The following is a 19,815-nucleotide window of genomic DNA, read 5'->3' on the forward strand; positions in this document are numbered from 1 at the left end:
TGCTGGACAACAACTCTGTGCCGGGCAGGCGCTGTCTCTGCTGTACTACCCTTTTGTCAGGCTTCTCTTTTCTAAGGGATATCAGAGGTGTATAAGGAAGGAATAAAGCCAAGTGAGAAGCTGGATACCCAAAAAAAAACAAACAAAAAACCACTCTTAAACACATCCAGGGATGGCGATTCAACCACCTCCTTGGGGAGCCCATTCCAGTACCTAACCACCCTTTCTGTAAAGAAGTTCTTCCTAATATCCAACCTAAACCTGCCCTGGTGCAACTTGAGGCCATTTCCCCTCGTCCTGTCACATGTCACTAGTGAGAAGAGACCTGCCCCACTCTCACTGTGAGAACCTTTCAGGTACTGGAAGACGGCAATAAGGTCTCCCCTCAGCCTCCTCTTCCTCAGACTAAACAGCCCCAGCTTCCTTAGCCTCTCCTCATAGGGCTGATTCTCCAAGCCCTTAACGAGCCTCGTTGCCCTTCTCTGGACCTGCTCCAGTACCTCCATGTCTTTCTTATGCTGAGGTGCCCAAAACTGGACACAGTACTCAAGGTGAGGTATCACCAATGCCGAGTACAGGGGCAGGATGACTTCCTTAGTCCTGCTCACCACACCATTCCTGATACAAGCCAGGATGCCATTGGCCCTCTTGGCCACCTGGGCACACTGCTGTCTCATATTCAGCCGACTGTCCATCAGCACACCAAGGTCCCTTTTCGTCTGGGAGCTTTCCAGCCACAGTTCCCCAAGCCTGTAGGGTTGCCTGGGGTTGTTGTGACCAAAATGCAGGACCCGACACTTGGCCCTGTTGAAACTCATTCCGTTAACCTTGGCCCATCGATCAAGTCTATCTAGGTCCCTCTGTAGTGCCCTTCTCCCCTCAGTGCCTCACCACCCTTATTGTAAAAAAAACTTTTTACTTATATCCCACCTAAATATCCCCTCTTTTATTTTGAAGCTATTTCCTCTTATCTGATCATGACAGACCCTGCTAAAGAGTCTATCCTCTTCAGACACAGAAAAGCCACTATCAGATCTTCCCAGGACCTCCTCTTCTCCAGTTTGAACAGTCCCAACTTTCTCAGCCTATCCTTGTGGTGGAGGGAGGTGTTCCATCACTTGGACCATTTTTGTGGCCTTCCTCTGGGCACACTCTAACAGGTCTCTCCTGTACTGAGGACTCCACATATGGACACAGTACTTCAGGTAAGGCCTCACCAGCACCAATAGAGGGGCAGAATCACCTCCCTCAACCTGCTGGTCAAACTTCTTTTGATACAGCCCAGGATATGGTTAGCTTTCTGGTATGCAAGGGCACACTGCTGGCTCATATTCAGCTTTCCATTCTCTAGTACCCCCAAGTTCTTTTTGTGAGGGCTGTGCTCTCTTTTCATCCCTCAGGTTGTACTGATAGTGGGAGCTGTTGTGACCCAAGTGCAAGAATTTGCACTTGATTTTGTTGAACCTTCTGAGTTTCTCCTGGGCCCTCTGTTTGAGCCTGTGTTCGTCTCCTTGTTTGTGACTGAAACGAGGCAGAAGAACAAATCTTCTGAGAGGTGTTTGATTCAGATATCTAGCCAGTGCTATCTGGGTAGACGCCTTACATTGCTAATGGCAAGAGAGGAACATCTAGAAGAATTATTCACCCCATCCCATGACACATGATTTACAATGCATTTAGCATTTATTTTTGTTATAAATTGTCCTATAGTGGCCTTCACCATAAAATGTATCCAAGAAATGACCCATTTCCAACTTGTTTATCAAACAGTGATCTGTACTTTTACAATATATTTAATTGCAGCTTTCAAGAATCAAGGTTCCTGGATGCATATTTCTGGATACTTTATAAGTGTACGAAAAGCACAATTTAAACAATCTGCATGGTTAATTTCCTAATGTCATTCATTAGAAAAACACAATGGCAATACTGCCATTACAATGATAATTTGTAGAACCATCAGGGATTAGCTGCCAGATATAGCACTGAAATGGGAACTAGGAAGATAACACCGCTATTTTATTAATTCTCTAGACTCCCTTCAAATTATCACAATCTAGGTAATTATTAATATAATATTCTGCGGTCTTTGGCAGAGTAACTTATATGTGTAACAGTGACCTTCTAGGGTTAAATTTTAGGATAGTCTTTAAATCTCAGTCTTTTTTAAACAGAAGAATGGGATTCAATCCCACATGTTTTTCTGAAGTTCTAAATTGCTGCAGTACAGGTCTAGAGACAACACTGAAATACTTACGAGGCAGAGGATTTGTTGCACTATTTAAAATGAAAAGTAGAACTGTATAATGAAGTAAAAATGAAGTCAAATGTAGACCTTGTCAATCACATAGATTAACATGAGTAGGAAAAGTGACTTCAAAATGTTATAAGTAATCAAAAAGGCACAATACTTTGAACATTTGACTACTTAGGAAAAGGTGTTTTCCTCATCGTAAATAGATTTCTTTAAAGATTCTTTCACTCTAGAACAGGAACCAGTACATCAGTTATTCATATTATCTGTCGTACTTTATCCAGACCTCAGGAACAGCCTCTCTTTCATTGAAAAAGTCAAAAGTGCTGGCTGATGTTTTTCAGCTGACATGAGGTCAATAAAGGATGGAAAATAGGCAACTCATATTTGTGTTATAATAGGTAGCAGACCTAACATGTTAGGGTCATTGATCACTGTACCAATTTCCCTTATGCTTTCGTTGCTGCAGCAGGACTGCTCTGTGCATTCACCTGCATGAGGTCTCTCTAGAGTGAGCTAGTACAATGTTGTTGACAGCAGCTTTAACATTAAAATAGTTTGCTTTGCTCCAGTAGTGCCAGTCTTCAGGGACTTGTCTTAACTTACACTTATCTTCAATGTTTCCTCAGTGAGGAAACAGGCATGTACTACTGCACTTATTTTCAGTGCTCAACATTAAAGCTGTTGGCTACTTGAGTCTGCTCCCCTTTCTAGCCCCATGACCACGTCTGATACCCTGAAAGAATGAAAACAGTACAGAATCATAGAGTCGTGGAGTCGTAGACTATCCTGTGTTGGAAGAGATCCCTAAGGCTCATTGTGTCCATCTTTTGACTCACGCAGATTTGCTCAAAATTCTTCATCACAGGCAGCAGCTAATGTGCACCTAAGGCAGGCCTTCCCAGCAAAATCAGGAATATGAAGCACATACGGCTAGAGAAATGGCAAGTGTCTGTTCACCCGACTGCATTTCTTAATTCAGTATTTCATTCAGTATTTTTCTAGCTGAAGTACTGTAACTCAAAAATAAAAACAAAACTAAACTAAACTAAAAGTTGCACATCTCCATGAGAAAGGACTGAAGGAAAGGGAAGTCCTTCTGAGGGTGGAGAACTGTGGAGAAACAGTGGATGTGCTCAGGTACAGAACTGAAGGAAGCTATGTTTGGGTAAATTAATAGACAACTGTAAGAGATTGTTCTTTTGCACCACTGTCTCAAAGCTTGCAGAGGACACAGATGGAAAAGTCCAGGCAATCCATGGTCAAAGTTGGCAAAATCTTTTGTCTGAAGATTTGCAGGCCAGGGTCAAGAGAAAGAGATAAGCAGCAGCTTAATGCCTGGGAAGCAGTCTTTTGTGTGGGCTTATCTCAAGGGAGATAGCCATCTTGGGGTGCCCCAGAATGCCACATTTCCAGAAGAAGGATAAAAAAGGGATCTACAACCATGAGATTTTTTTGATGAGGATGAGGTTTTCTGACTTCTGATTCCTCACCATGTGATGCTTGCATGCTGTAGAAGAGGTGTCTGACATAATATTCTTCATTACATGATGCCTGCTTGCTGCTGAACTTTCCTGGGCCTGCTACCTGAGACCTATCCCTTCCTCCTGGACTTACCCTGCTGCTTCTTCCTGGTTTCTATCTTCTTGCTGCCTAAGGCCGGCCACACTGCTGGTGCTGTCCCCCTGCGCTTTTGTCTTGGACCATCGGAACGGTGTGCAAGGGGATGATGCTGGATCTTAGTGGTGACTATCCCTGCTTTATGCAATTCCTCCTCCTTTCCTATCTGTCCTATCACCTGTTTTCCCTTCCCCATCACCCTAATTCATAATAGTCACTGGTCTCCTCTTCCCCATCTCCCTGATTAAAATTTGTAATAAACTGGTTGTACCAGCATTTAAACCACTGTCTCTTAATCTCATGTCAGTTATATATATATCAAAGAACCTCTTATCCCTCCTATAAATTGGAGCAAGAGAACAACAAAAAATAATTTCAAAATCAGTATTTTATATATGTTTTGCTTGATATATAACTCTTTGGTGTACAAGGCAAACAAAAATCTCTATAATAGAAAAAAAAAATTGGTAGGATATGTGATCCCTGATCTTTTCTGAAATGTTAAATTTCAGGATGAAAGCAAACACGGAAGATCTCTCCTCAAAAGGTTTTACATTAATTAAAAACTGGATTAGAAAGCAAATGAAAGTACATCCTCTGGTTATCTAGGCTAACAATGCAGGAAATTTTCCTTGGGCAAGAAAACCTAAAACTGTGGAAATGCCAAAGGAAAAATATATGCAACATTGCATTTTCCCCACAACCTTATTTTGAGAATTTGTGTTAGGCCACATGCTTTTAAGTGTAACAAGCAACTTATTTCCTGTAATGTTTTAGGACCGTACTGATGCTTTCAAGAAGAAAGGAAATTGTTATCTCTGCAAAAAGCAAAATGCTGTATGTGAGCTTATAAACCATAGGGTTTCTTTGTTGTCAATAAAATCAGTAATGTAGTAGTGCATGTGGATATCAGAGAAAGAGCATTCATTCTTGTGATCTCTCAATTCTACAATATGAGCCGTTGAAGTCAAAATTTCTTACATGGAGAAATGTAATTGGCTGAAAAGACCTATTTTAGTTTTACCATGGTGATACTTATAATGCTTTCTGATTTCATTCAGCACAGAATTGTAATTTATAATTTATAATGCATTGTAAAAATATACGTAATTAGTAAGTAGACTGATAATTTGCCTTCTTTCTGTCAACAATGACACAACTGCAGAATTTACATTTGAAAGTAGGCCTTTTTGAAGATGATAGAAATTTATTTGCTGATTGGGGAAGATTTAATATATCTTTATAATATTTACTGTCTTATGTTTCTTATGATTTGACATGCATTTAATGCCAGATCATGGGGTTGTCTATGTTACTGAGGTTATTAAGTCTGGATGACAATCAGAGGGATTTACACTTTGAGGTGATATAAGCTCTTTTAAAATTGTAGTGCTCTGTAAGTAAATGACATTTGTTTATTAACATGAATGCAATGCTGGAAAATTTTAATTCCACTAATGTAAACCTACTTACATATGTAAAATGCATGCTGCTTGACTGTGATTTCTTGTATGTGGAACTGCAGTATTCATAATTATCACTGAAAATTGTGCATAAGATATTGCTGTTTTTTATTTGTTTTAAACTCTCAAAACAAGTTCACAGGAACTGTTTATCTGCTGTTCCATGACCATAGTTTACAGAATCATTGGTTTTCACATGCAGCTACATCTTAATCAAACAATCACCAAGATTATTCATATTCAGAGCAAACAGTGATGTAGAAGTTCTCTGGGAATTAATCAGGGTAAATGTTTGCTGGCTTGATAATTTGGTAACAAACTTTTGTGATATGAAAATATATCCAGTTGGTCTGCAACAACATAAATCACCAAAGCTCTTTTCAGAAATTTCTGAGGATAATGGAATTTGATCACATCTGTGGCAAATTCTAATCGGCAGTTAAAAGGTTAAATGTTTTATGTCACCTTCTGAAGCTAGTTATTCTTCTAATTTTCAAAGTCAATTATGATTCATCTGAAGGAGACCTGTTGTCCCTACCTGGTTAAGATTTATGTCAATAAAATTCAAGTCACTTCATGACCTTGTTCACTGCTGATCTTATGCCACATCAAAATTTTGGCAGGAGATCAATGTCAAGTACATTTTCACCTTGCCAATCCACCTTCATTTGCTTTGTTCAGACACTGATCTGCTGCCTACACCTCTTAATATCATCTCTACACCTTTTTTTTTCCTGCAACTTCTCCATTTCCAAGAATGTTCTACTACTGGAGCATGTGCAGGACCTTCTCAGAAGCAAAGGCCTGCCAAGAGCTGATTTCACTGCTTTGATGGATTGAAAATTTGACAAAAAGGAAACAAGGTAAATGATATTTGTTAGTTAGCTAGGTTAATAGTTCTTTAGCCCCAGTCAAAAAAAAGGGAAAAATGTCCAATCCCATATATTCTTTTTAATAATACTTCTGGAATCCCTCAAAGTAATACCTACAAAGGGAGGTGGTGCAAGCCTTGTTACTGAAGCCAACAGAAGAAATTTTTTGGCATGCTGAAAAATGTAATAGCTACCTGTGAAGCCCAATATTGTGTGCATGTCTGCCAGTTCATCTGCCCAAAATGTATGTATACCATTAATCTCCACATCTGTTGTCACTGAAAGAAATAAGCATTTGACATAGGTTTAAAATGCTATTCTGTGTTTTAATTTATTACGTGTATATAGGTCAGTAGTTAAGACTAATGATGTCTAGAGCATGATTAGCATGATTTCTATATAGGAAATTTCCTTAGGAGATCGTGTTGTGTTTTGTTTTTTTGTGTGTTTTTTTTTTGTTTTGTTTTGTTTGTTTGTTTATTTTGTTTTTTAGGGATGGTGTTTAACAAAGAATTAGCAGATGTAGCCCTTGAAAACTGATCTGGTTTTTAGGTGGTAATCTCATTTCTTCTCCTAAAGGGGACATTTTGGTGGTGAGAATTCCCTATGTTTGAGAAGGGATATAAGGTTATATGGAAATTCTAGTGAAATGAAAGTGAAAATGTGTCCATTTATGCTCTGATCACAAGTCATTAATTGGAGGGAGGTAACCTTATTCTGTAATAAGACAAAATAATATTAAAACATCCCCATTATGTATTAAAACATTTCTGGTGATTGTTGTCTTAGTGATTAAGATAAAGGAAGTAGAGGAAAGCAGGTAGACTGAAGCAATATTTTACATTTTTCTTAAGTGAAGGAGACTTCTAGGATTTAGGCCTCCACTGTAATAAGTGGCGATTATTTATTGTGTGAGTGATTTTAAAGCAAGAGCTGTCAGTGAAAGAACAAACATTTTTTGAAAAGGCACTAAACACAAATATATATATATATATATATATATATATATATATATAAAATGAACTCTAGGGTCTCTAGCTCTAATCCACTGCAATTGTAAGTTGTCTGTAGAAACTTTGTTATGCTGACTGTATTCATTGTCTGGGAGCTGGCTTTCAGAAGATACAGAACTTCACAGAGCTGTTTAACCTACAGGGAGAGAATGAGTAACGTTCTCACTTAGGAAGAGGCTGTAGAATCTACTGAGAGTCAGAACAATGGGTTTCTGTTCTTGCCAAAGGTACTTTGGATTTAGTATCCAAACCAACTCAGACTTGGGGAATCCACTTTTATACCAGATAAGATTTTAGTCACAAAACTTAGCAGAAGGGATATAGCTACATTTCTCAGGTTCAAGTATAATGCCTTTACTCATTCATGATTGCTACAAAATCAGTAAAGCTTCACTAATTCACACAAGCTGGGAATCTGGTTGCTGTGTTTGTGGTGCAATTCACAGGTGCTCATCTCTTTACTATGCAAGACCTCCCTGCACAGTTAGTTCAACTAAAACATTTTACAATAGCTTTGCTTTTCTTGTCAATTAAGGCTTCTCCCAGAATAGGTAATATCTTTTATTACTTCCATCTGCCATTTCCCTAAAAATGCCATTGAGTTTACATCCCTTATCTAAGGAGGATATTAATTTTCAAAATACAGGACAAAGAGAAAAAATGAGTGGGCAATATTTTATACTGAATTGCTTACACATGGCAGAGCTAATGAAATATACATCAATTTCTCAATAAGACAAAACTACACAATATTCTAGAGTATATATTTGTACAAATATGTATATATATGTGTTTGTGAATATATATATATAGATATATTTTTAGCAAAGTATCAACTTCATTTCTTCATGTTCGTTGCACTGTCTTAGCAGTATAAAATCTGAAACTCACATTTTTCTCACAGTATTACTTAAGCATCAAATTACTGTTTTCATCTCTACATTTTCTTACTGCTTTCTAATGAAAATCTTATATATATACGTTATATATATATAACAAATTTCTGAATTTAAGTATTCATTCATCAAATAATTTCTATACACATCATTTTCTTTCCATGCGATTCTGGTACAGTTGTGCTATATCAAACACAAATAAGCCCCAGATGTTTATTTGATGACTTGTGGACCTAGCCATATTGTCAGCATAGATTTGAACTTACCTTAAAATCTAGGTGATATTTAAAAGACAAAATGTTTGCTCAGAGTATGTATTTTTGCACAGTTTTATAAAAGAATGCCAGAAAGGTTGTTTTCTTTTGTGCAATATCCATTCTTTCTACTTTTACTTTCCTTATCGATCCATTCTATAATGCAAATCAATGATGACTGTTTAGGGTGGATTTAGTAGAATTAGCCTTAACAGCTACTTTATTTATACACAATTAGTTTAAATGGAGAAGAAAATTAGGTGAGCTAAATATGGGAATATTTTCCAGTCTGTTTACTTATGAGTCTCCTCCATAGGATATTTCAGTGACGACAACGCCTGTCTCATTATTAAGGCCATTGATTTCATGGATTTTTTTCCTTGCCATCCTTACAGTTGATGCCATTGTACCTTATGTAGCTGGAACAACCTTATCCAAATCAGGATGACCACCTGAAGCTTTAATGTTACCTTTACAGTTAAGTATGCAGTAAGGAGAAGAAATGAATGAAATGTTGTCATTTCTTTTGTTTGATTTTTGTTTGGAAAAATGTCCTATCAGTTTATATTATCTTGTGTATTTGGCCAGGTATTTGTTTAATTAATGGGTCATTACTCAGATGAGCACCCACCATCAATAGTAAGGATACAGCTTTTATTTTCCTATAAGAATGTATGGAAGGTATTTTGAAAAAGTAATAAACATTGCTGTAGCTCACCATCACTCCTAAACCTGGAAATGCATGTGACATACCACAGTAAACTAGCACGTAGTCAATATAAATAGAAATTTCCAGCAAACCTGGGATATACTTTTCAACCCACCGCTGTTATATTCACAAATCTGAAAGTTGTTGTTTTTTTGTTATTCCTTTCCCTGCCTTCCTCTCCCTCCTTTCTTTTTCTTTTTTTTTTTTTTTTTTTTTTTTTTCCTCCTGTTTTTTCCTTAAGCAACAATCACTAGGTGACATATAATAGCTGCTACATTCTTATTATTTTTCCATTACCACATGATAAATGGTGAGAAAATCTGAGATAGAACAGGTCAAGGATTTTTGAGACAACATTTTTTCTCCTCAAAAAAGAAATTAATTTAAAACAAGAAAACTGAGAATCAGTTGACATGAAGAAATTTTTCTTTCCATTTTGGGGAGAAGGAAGGCTAAAAGTCTTAGAACTTTTGGAACTTATTCACATCTTGTAGGTGAGTGATTCTGTTTTCTTTGGAAATGTAATCTAATTTTACTAACAAAATTAAGTACAAGCTGAAATAAAAAACAAACCTTTGGTTTAATTATAAATTTGATTTCTCTAATTATGAAGTTGCAAGGAGTTTCAGTTTTGATCTTAGATTCAGATTCAGAACAAGAAAATATTTTTAGTATTGCAGAAATGTTCTGGGTTGGAAAGGATAATTCTCCATTGAGGCCTTAGGACAAATGTAGAGTTCAGATGAATGGGCAGAAAAATTACATCACTCTTCTCTCCCTGGTGACACTATCTATTGTCTGATTTAGGATTTCTACCACTGTGGCCTAAACACCACAGTGCAATGCAAGTACAAGAGAAGTCTTCTATTGTTTGTTAGGGGTGATGGGGGTGAGTGCTGGCATCTAATCATATCATTGCTTTTGCTTTGAATCTGCTCATACTCCTCCTTACCTGCAGTTCCATAATTTCTGCTGAGACAAAATGCTTTTGCTTCTCTATTCCCCCTAAGGTTCAGAAAAAGATGTCTGAAAGTCCATGTTTATAATGCGACTCAGCACACAATGATAAGCCTTTCTGTGAAATGAGTTATCAGAAATGTGCGGGGTTAAGAAAGACATACTTATTTTGCCAGTGAAATAGTACAGAACTATAAGAAACATGAGTATGGCTATTGAATAGTATACATTTCTAGAGTCCAGCCACAACTGTGAATTCAAACCATGCAGTTCAGAAAAGAAACCTAAAGATTTTAAATCGAGGTTTTGAAGAAAGTAATAACATTCTAAAGACAACACCTAGATTTTGAGTTATCCAGCACATATCCAGCACAAATAAAAGTCTGCCTGTTAAGACCAACTATCACACAGTGAAGACCATGTAACATCCCCTGCATTCAAAACTACTTGAACAGCAAAAGATTCAGCAGAAAGATCCCCTCAATAAACATTACAGAAAGCTTTAAACGTTTTTTAGTTATATGAACTTCATGACAATCAAAGAAACATGAGCTGAATAGCTTGATATTTCAGTTGTCTTGTTTCAAACTTTCACCAAAAATATATATTTTTTTAATCTGTAATTAAAAGCAGTTGAGTTAGATGTTGCAGAAGAAAATATGAAAACATGTATATTCTTGATCTGTGTTTTCAACTTTATGTCCATTTCCAGTTGAGCAGTTTCACTGATGTATGAAATAGAAACAATTAAATAGGCCATCAGCTAAATTCTACACGTTAGTAACAATTTTTGAAATAACAGACTAGACTGATCAAGGAGAAAACTATTATCTATCTATATATAGTCATTTTAAGTGTTTATGTAATAATTATATATTTTTTTCTAAATATGAGATGAGGAACTATGCAGTTTTATTTTCCATCAATTCTCTTACCACAAAAAGCCTATGTTAAAATTAAAGGCTCTGATGAAATAGGGACTGAAAGAGAGTAAAGAAGACCTAGATTTAGCTTTGCTCATGCAACTGTTTTGCTTATGGTATTTCTTTTTTTTATTCACTGAAAATGATAATGTTCTACAGACATTTGGCTAAACATCCAGTTGATGACACTGAGTGGTGCAGCTGACACTATAGAAGGGAGGGACACCATCCAGAGGGACCCGTACAAGCTTGAAAATTAGGTTCAACAAAGCAACATATAAAGTGTTGCACTTGGGTTGAGGCAATCGAAAATATGAGTACTGACTGGGAGAACTCACTGAGAGCAGCCCTGAAAAGAAGGACTTTGGGGTTTTTATTGACAAAAGGATGGACATGAGCCAGCAATATCACAGAATCACCAAGGTTGGAAAAGATCTACAAGATCATCCAGACCAACCATCAACCCATGGTTCTCACTAAACCATGTCCCTCAACACAATGTCCAAATATTCCTTGAACATGTCCAGAGTCAGTGACTCCACCACCTCCCTAGGCAGTCCATTCTACTTCCTGACCTCTCATTAAGAGAAGTAATGTTTTCTTATGTCCAGCCTGAACCTCCCCTGGCACAGCTTGAAACCATTCCCTCCAGTCCTACAACCCGTTACATGAATTGGCCGACCCCCAGCTCACAACAGCCTCCCTTCAGGTAGCTGTAGAGAGCAATAAGGTCTCCCCTGAACCTCCTCTTTTCCAGACTGAACAATCCCAGCTCCCTCGGCTGCTCCTCATAAGGCCTGTGCTCCAGACCTTGCCCTTCTCTGAACATGTTCCAGGGTCTCAATGTCTTTCTTGCAGTGAGGGGTCCAAGTATGCACTTGTAGCCCAGAAGGCCAGAGGTATCCTGGGCTGCATCAAATGAAGGGTGGTCAGCAGGAGAGGGAGGGGATTTTCCTCCTTTACTCTGCCCTTGTGAAGCCCCATCTGGAATACTGTACTGTCACCAGTACAGGGGAAATGAGGAGCTGTTAGTGTGGGTCCAGAAGATACAGAACCTCTCCTATGAAAATAAATTGAGGGCACTGGGCTTGTTCAGCCTGGAGAAGAGAAGGTACTAGGGAGATCTCACTGTGACTTTCCAGTATGTGAGGGGAGCTTATAAGCAAGAGAGAAATGAGAGAAACTGACTTTTCACAGACTTTTCTGGTAGTGATACAACTAGGAGGAATGGCTTTAAGCTTAGAAAGGGGAGACTTAGTTCAAATGTTAGGAATTTTTTACTTAGAGGTGGTAAAATGCTGTAATGAGTGAGAGGTCATGGATACCCTATCTCTGGAGGTGTTCAAGGCCAGGTTGGACAACCTGATGTAGAGATGGTAGCCCTACCAAAGATAAGGGGGTTGGAACTATACAGTCCCCTCCAACCTAAGCCATTCTACGATTTCATGATACAGTTAAAAGCCTATTGTACTGTATACACACAGAGGAACTTGGAAGACTAAACCACCTTCTCCATTTTTTTACTGCTTTCAAAACCCTTAATTCCTTAAGTGTCTTGTGGAAAAAAAAGTTTCAGTTTGTTTGTAAGAGTAATATTATCTAGCTCCAGTAAAATCTGAATCGCTCAGCTTTCACCATCATGCGGCACTGGCTGCCACCACTTGGCTCACTTTTTGCAAGTCCTTTAAGTATAGTGGCTTAACCCCACTTCTCTTCCTTTTCAGCCTCCAGTCCTACTCTAGTCATTATATCTTAACCAATGAATTTGGAAAGATTGTAAGCTGTATATCAAGAAAAGATATTTAAGAGATAAGGGTATTGATTTAGTATATTGTTTCAGTTTTGAATTTCAATTGTTCAAACAATTTTTTCTGTTAACTCTTTTCACTAAGAGAGCTATGCAAGATCTTATTTTTGCCTAATATGATCAAATGGGAAATTGCTAATCAGTTTCTACAGTTGGATATTCATTTTGTAACGAATATTAGAAACATAACTTGCAAGGACAAGAGCAGCCTACCAGCATTCAGAGAATGGCAGTCAGCCCAGAAAGCACTTAGGGTCTAGCCCTGTGCTATTAAAGTAATTGCTCCCATTGATATAGAAGTTACAGAATTGAGAATCATTATACAACTTTGACTGGACAGAGATAATATTTGTAGATATTGCTTATATTAAAAAGGAGGATATGTTAAATAACAACAAAAAAGTAGCATTTTCCTGCAGTGCTGATGTGTGTGACCGTACTTCTCAGAGGTTTTTGATTTCATCTTTGATGTATTTGATTTTCAGCAATATTTTTCAAACTGGATAACAAGTGTTAATTGTGTTACGTTGGAAAACACACTATAAATAAACTATAGATGTATGTGGGATATGTCAGTAAAATGTTTTTGAACGTAACTGTGTGTCAAAAATAAGATTCTTCAACAATACAGTTTAACTCTTCAACTGTGGGGTAGATATAAAAACTAGAAATGTCTTGAGGATATTTGACAGTAAGGTTGGTGAAAGCGTTCTTTTATAAGACCAGTGAAAATCACATTATCACTTGCCGTGTGAAAAATGAAACCACTGGATCTGCTTCATGCTTTTTATGCTTTCCACACAAAGAAAATATATAGTGATTTTTTCTCTACTGTCTTCAAATGAAAAATAGTAACTGCTGTGAAAATGCCAACTGTTCTCTGCAAAATTAATGATTTTTCACATGGTGAAGAAGAGTGAAAATAAGTGATTCTTCCAGCAGAGCACTGCAAATACAGGATAGCTATTCTTTGCAATGTTTAGTTATAGAATATATTGCTCAGAAGTGAATCTACCGAAAAAGAAGTACTTATTGAAATATTATATATAGCACAAATCTACATATTCTTCTGAACAGTCTCAGAAACTGGTATTAATGTCCCTATTTCTGAATTGATAATATAGTTGTTAATGGACAAAACACAGCAATAGGGAGATCTGCAGCACATCTACTCTTGATGAAGATTGCTTGCTGGTTTTAGTTTTGCTTGTAGTTATTCGTTTGCTTGTCCCACCACACTCATCTCTGCAATAGAGGTATAAGCATTATCTTAGGATGAAGTTTGTTGAATGCCACATTATACTGGCTGTTCATTCATCTAGTTACTTCTGAAACACTGGGATTTTAGAAGGTTTTTTAAAACACTGCTGCGAGAAAAAGGGTAAGCTACCAAGGTACTTTCCAACAAGTCCTTCTTACAGTTGCCACGAAGAAGCTGCACAAACATAAATGGGATTTTGATTGAGAGGGTAGATGGTCTAAACAATTGCTAACAGGAAAAGAAGTTCATTGTATTAGAGGATAATTTTAACATGGTCGTTTATAATGGGACTCCTTACACAGAAGGCATTAAAATAAGCAGTAGACATGACAACAAATACCATTCATTTTGTAAAACAGAGAAGAGAATGAAGTATGATTTGGAAATTATCCTAAAATGCTTAAAAAAAAAAAAAAAAAAAGAAAGAAAAAGTTTGCCCCAACACCTTTGCTCTCTTTCAGTGCTGTATGAGAACAATGAGGGGAACAAGAGGATCGGAAATGAAATGAGAATGTCAGGCTAGTGTAGAACTAAAGTGATTCTCAGCTCTATTTTTGTTCATGTACATTTCCATGCATTAATTATGTTTTCTGTTGAACAATACTGTATTATGGTTTCCTGCTTCTGCCTAGCAGAAAACTATTAAAAGCACCAGGTATGTCAAAACCAGCTAGCATCAGAAAAAATGCTACCTTCTTGCTGTTGTTTTGCTGTCATATTTTAACTGGAAATCCAGGGTGGTTGTTTGATTGCATCTTATATAACTGTCCTCTGTATTCCTTTTAATCTCTCTGTGCTTCCAGTCAGGGCAGTATTTTGCCCATACTATGAAATCATTTAGAAACTACAGAAGTCAGGAGCTGCTATGAAGCATTCCTTCTTCATGTTGGTGTTCTTACTGGTTAGTATAGGGCAAAATGCATTTACAAGCAACCAGCACTGACTGACATGGTTAATACCCTTAAAGAGGCATCCCAGAGTCTTTATTTTTGAAAGGCTTGAATGGTCACTTAGCATATTTCTTTTAAAAAATGTGTTTTTATAATTCATCACATAATTTGTCTTTGGGTTAATTCATCAAATAATTAGTCTTTGGGTTACTTAATAGCTCCAGAAAATTACCATGCCAGCAAACATATATCATTCTTAGCAACCTTGCACTAAGTATTATCAATTCAGATTAGATTCTGTTTATGTCAGTGTAAGATAAAAATATTCACATCATAATCAACAATATCTGTTCCTGATCTAATTATCTTTTTTAAATTTTATTTTTTTTAAATTCTTATTATTTTTTGCTATTTAAATGAAGTTCCAGTTTTACTTCCTCCCATTTTTCCAGTTATGAAATCATTCTAGAATCTAAAGAAAAAACAGGCAGTCTTCCTATTAGCAAAAATGATATAACAATTTATTAAACTATTCTTTCATGCTCCAAACAGTAAAAAAAATGGATGTTCCTTCAGTTCAGATAAAGGTTGAACTGGAGAAAGATCTGACTCAATAGGATTCATCAGATTGCCTCCTAAACTGGAAAACTGTAATATGTCATCCACACAATGGCTTAGTATTCCAAGATACTAAGATATTTAGATACTTAGAATTCCAAGATCTAATGAAGACTAACTAAAGCTGAGATTATGTGAAAGAAGGTCTTGATGATGGGCATTACAGTCCAAGCCACAGATAGGCATTTTTACTTGTCTCATTTATTTCTGAGATGTAGCTTGGAAAAAATGAAGGCATTATAAATATTTCTGTGACAGGTCTACCAGCTTATCCTTTCTGTCTGTACAGCAACTTTGTCCTATCAAAATTTTGTCTTTTTTTTTTTTTTTTTTTTTGGTGGACTTGTGTGTGTTTTCTACATCAAAACATAAGATGCACATAAGATGCATGGGGCTTTAAGACTACATATGAATAGATTTTGTAGGATGAATTTTTCAGTGAATGAATCAATGAATGCTTTCCCACTCTTGCTAGGATATAATATTTATAGGAAAATATTTGTACTTCACCAAATGTGAAAATACCTCAAACAATGTTTGAATGACAGCTGTGGCCTCTAGGAAAAAAGTAAGCTAGTGTTAGAAATGACACTGAGCAGTAAGTTTGTTTTGACATGGAACAAGTTGAGCTATGGACAGATACTTAAATTTGACAGCACTGTGCTCTTCCTTTGATAGCAATAGGTACAGAAAGATATCAAAGAATTATGCCCTATAACAATGCGATGGCTTCCCCCCAAAAGATAATTACATAGCTTAAGATCATGTACAGCATACACATGATCACATGTGTTATAGGGCACTTAGCACAATGTTTCATGAAGCCTTGTGCATTTGTGTTATCAACATGTGATATGTGGCATTATTTGAAAATCTAAGAGATTTTGCAACAGTACTGTCTCATGACTGAGGTTAGAAAGAGAAATGCCAGCCAATGTTCACAGTATCACACAGTATCACAGTATCATGCAAGTTGGAAGGGACCTTAGAAATCATCGAGTCCAACTCCCAGGATTCGAGCCTTCTGTGTAGCAGAGCGGCACTTCTACCACTGCACCACCGGGGCACACCAATGTTGCTGTAATTAAGAAATATTTGTCCTGACGCTAGAATGTGTGCATATTCAAATTTCAAGAGAACCGTACATCCCAGAGAAAACCGTTTTATGCTTCTTTTGATAAGATGGCCACTTTAGAAGATCAACCCATTACATTTTGTATTGATATGAAACAATTTGAAATGTGGCATGCGTATTGTATTTTGATATAGAATCATGGAATCACAGTATGGTTTGGGTTGGAAGGGACCATTTAGATGCTACAGTTTAAACTCCTCTGCTATAGGCAGGGACACCTCCCTCTAGAACAGGTTGTTCAAAGCCTCATCCAGACTGGCCTTCAGTGCTTCCGGGGAGGGGGAAGCAGCCTCACTGGGCAACCTGTTCCAATGTCCCACCACCCTAAGGGTAAAGAATTTCTTCTTAATATCTAGTCAAAATCCACTCTCTTCCAGTTTAAAACCATTTCCCCTAGTACTGTCACCACATGCCCTTATGAGAAGCCCCTCCCCTACTGTAGACCCCTGCAAGTACTGGAAGGGCACTGTAATGTTTCATTTCAGCCTTCTCTCTCATTCCGTCCTTGTAAGGGAGGTGCTTTACCATTCTGATGAACTTTGTGGCCCTCCTCTGGACCCACTCCAACAGCTCCATGTCTTTCTTGTTTTGGGGGCTCCGGAACTGGACACAGTACTCCAGGTGAGGTCTCACAAGAGCAGAGTAGATCCACTGCCTTGTCCTGCTGGTCACACTTCTCTTGATGCAGCCTAGAATGCACTTGTCCTTCTGGGCTGCAAGCTTACATTGTCAACTCATGCTGAATCTTCCATCAATCAAGACTTGCAAATCCTTCTTTTCAGGGCTGCTCTCGAGCCATTCTCAGCCCACTGTGTATCTGTGCTTGGGATTGCCCTGACCCAGGTGCAGGATCTTGCTCTTGACCTTGTTGAATTTCATGAGGTTGGCATGGGGCCACCTCTTAAGCCAGGCCAGGTCCCTCTGGATAGCATCCCTTCTCTCTAGTATGTCAACTGCACAACTCAGCTTGGTGCCATCTGCAAACTTTCTGTGGGTGCATTTGATCCCACTGTCCATGTTGCCTACAAAGATGTTAAATAACACTGGTCCCAACACTGATCCCTGAGGAATGACACTTGTCATTGGTCTCCACTTGGACACTGAGATGTTGACCACAACTCTCTCAGTGTGATCATCCAGACAATTCCTTATCTAGTGAGTGGTCCATCCATCAGATCCATATTTCTCCAACTTAGTTACCAGGATTTCATGTGGGACAGCGTCAAATGCTTTGCAGTAAACAGAGAATGGACTTGCTTAACTGGTAGAATTATGGAATTTTGATGAAAATACAAAAAAAAAAAAAAAAAGACAATTTGTGGAATAACTGTGCAATTATGTGTAGATTTAATAAATCTATCATTTTCAGTGATAACATTTGCAAAAATGTTTGAAGCTGTGGGTGCTCTATCCCTGGAGGCACTCAAGACCAGGTTGGATGGGGCCCTGGGCAGCTGAGCTGGTGGGTGGCAGCCTGGTGCACAGCAGGAGGGTTGGAAGTTTATGATCATTAAGTTCCTTCCAACCCAAGCCATTCTATTATAACTTGATATCTTCAAATACTTTGTTTAGTCTGATGATATGTGAGAAGAGTATATTACAAGAATTAAAAGCTGAGACCGAATTTGCTGGAAAAACATCTTAAACATGAATGACTTAAGAGTTCCCTGCATCTGTTTGATACAAATCACAAAGATAATATTATGCTGTTATTTAGAAACTTTAAATTTTAACAAATGAGATCTTAGTAAAGGTACGCGGGGAACTTTGGGCCACAGCAGATATAAAAAATCAGCAGAGTTTAGAGAAAATACATGCAGAACTGCATGCAGAAATAAGCATATCTCCATCAGCAAGATAAGCAGGCTCGTTTCCCAGCTGAGTCTTTCTCACTCACAGAATTTCCTAGCACTAATGAGATATAAACTCACTGCAGCTTGCATCATATACATAAATACAAATGCATGTGCATTTGTGTACAGGTGTACAGGCATTTATATGTATGAGAATACATAGCAGAGAAGATAAAAGCAGTCTGCACTTTTTCCTGTTACTTACAAAAACAAAACAAACAAACAAACAAAAAAACCATATATATTAAAAAAAAAAAAAAAAAATCTTGGAAATCTTGGAGGAAAAAAAATTAATCAAGTTTTCCCTATCATGACTCATGGCCCTAAGAAGTGGAAGAATCAACGGCAACCTGCTTTTTAATTGCAGTAACGTACTGGAGAGGTGGGATTCATTTCTTATTTATTGCAAAGAAAACAGCCCCTCCTGTGAAAACATTCCTGATACAGCATGCTGGGCAAGCTGACTTCATGAATACCAAAAACACTTGTGGTCATACTTTAGAAGAAACATTGGGGGAAAAAAATAATGTTATTAATAGCCAGATCTCACTTCTTTTCATTAAAAGATTTCCAGCACAGAGATAGATTCAGGATTCAGACTCAGATTAAGGGGAGCAATGAAATTAAGAGAAGAAAATGGGACTCTAGGGTTTGCAGTTTAAGTTCCTGTCAGTTGCTTATTATAAATAAGTTCTGAGGATACTAAGAGAAAAACATTTGAACATTCATCAGGAATGAATCATGCATCTCTCTGGAGGATTTATTTGTACATTGCAAAGCTTTTTATTTTAAATATATTTTATATTATGATGATTCATTTTATATTATAGAACTATATTTATTTCTTTTAGAAGCCATCTTTCAGACAGAGGAAATCAAGAAAGAGATCAAGCTGCTTCTTCCATTCCAGTTCAGTTGATTTTTTTTTTTTTCTTGCAGACTTAATGCATACTGTAGCATAGATTCCTATATAAAGAACTTTGCTATTCATAAACTTTATGAGATAATACAGCATCTTTAACCCTGAATTTTCAAGCTGCTATGGGTTTTCATTATTTTATTTTTGAGGCCAAGTCTGATCTGATGCAAACCATCACACTCCATTAATTTCAGTTAAAATATATTGAATTGCATCAGCAGGACATCAAGCCAATAACATTTACTTGAAGGTTTTCTTCATAATGATTATGTTGGCAAAATTTATGTATTAGCACCAAAATAAGAAATGTATTAGAAAAAATATATATAGGACCGGTTATGAACATCACATATGATAGAATGAAGGTTAGA

The sequence above is a fragment of the Excalfactoria chinensis genome, chromosome 2 (genome assembly GCF_039878825.1).
Source record: "Excalfactoria chinensis isolate bCotChi1 chromosome 2, bCotChi1.hap2, whole genome shotgun sequence".
NCBI lineage: Eukaryota > Metazoa > Chordata > Aves > Galliformes > Phasianidae > Excalfactoria > Excalfactoria chinensis.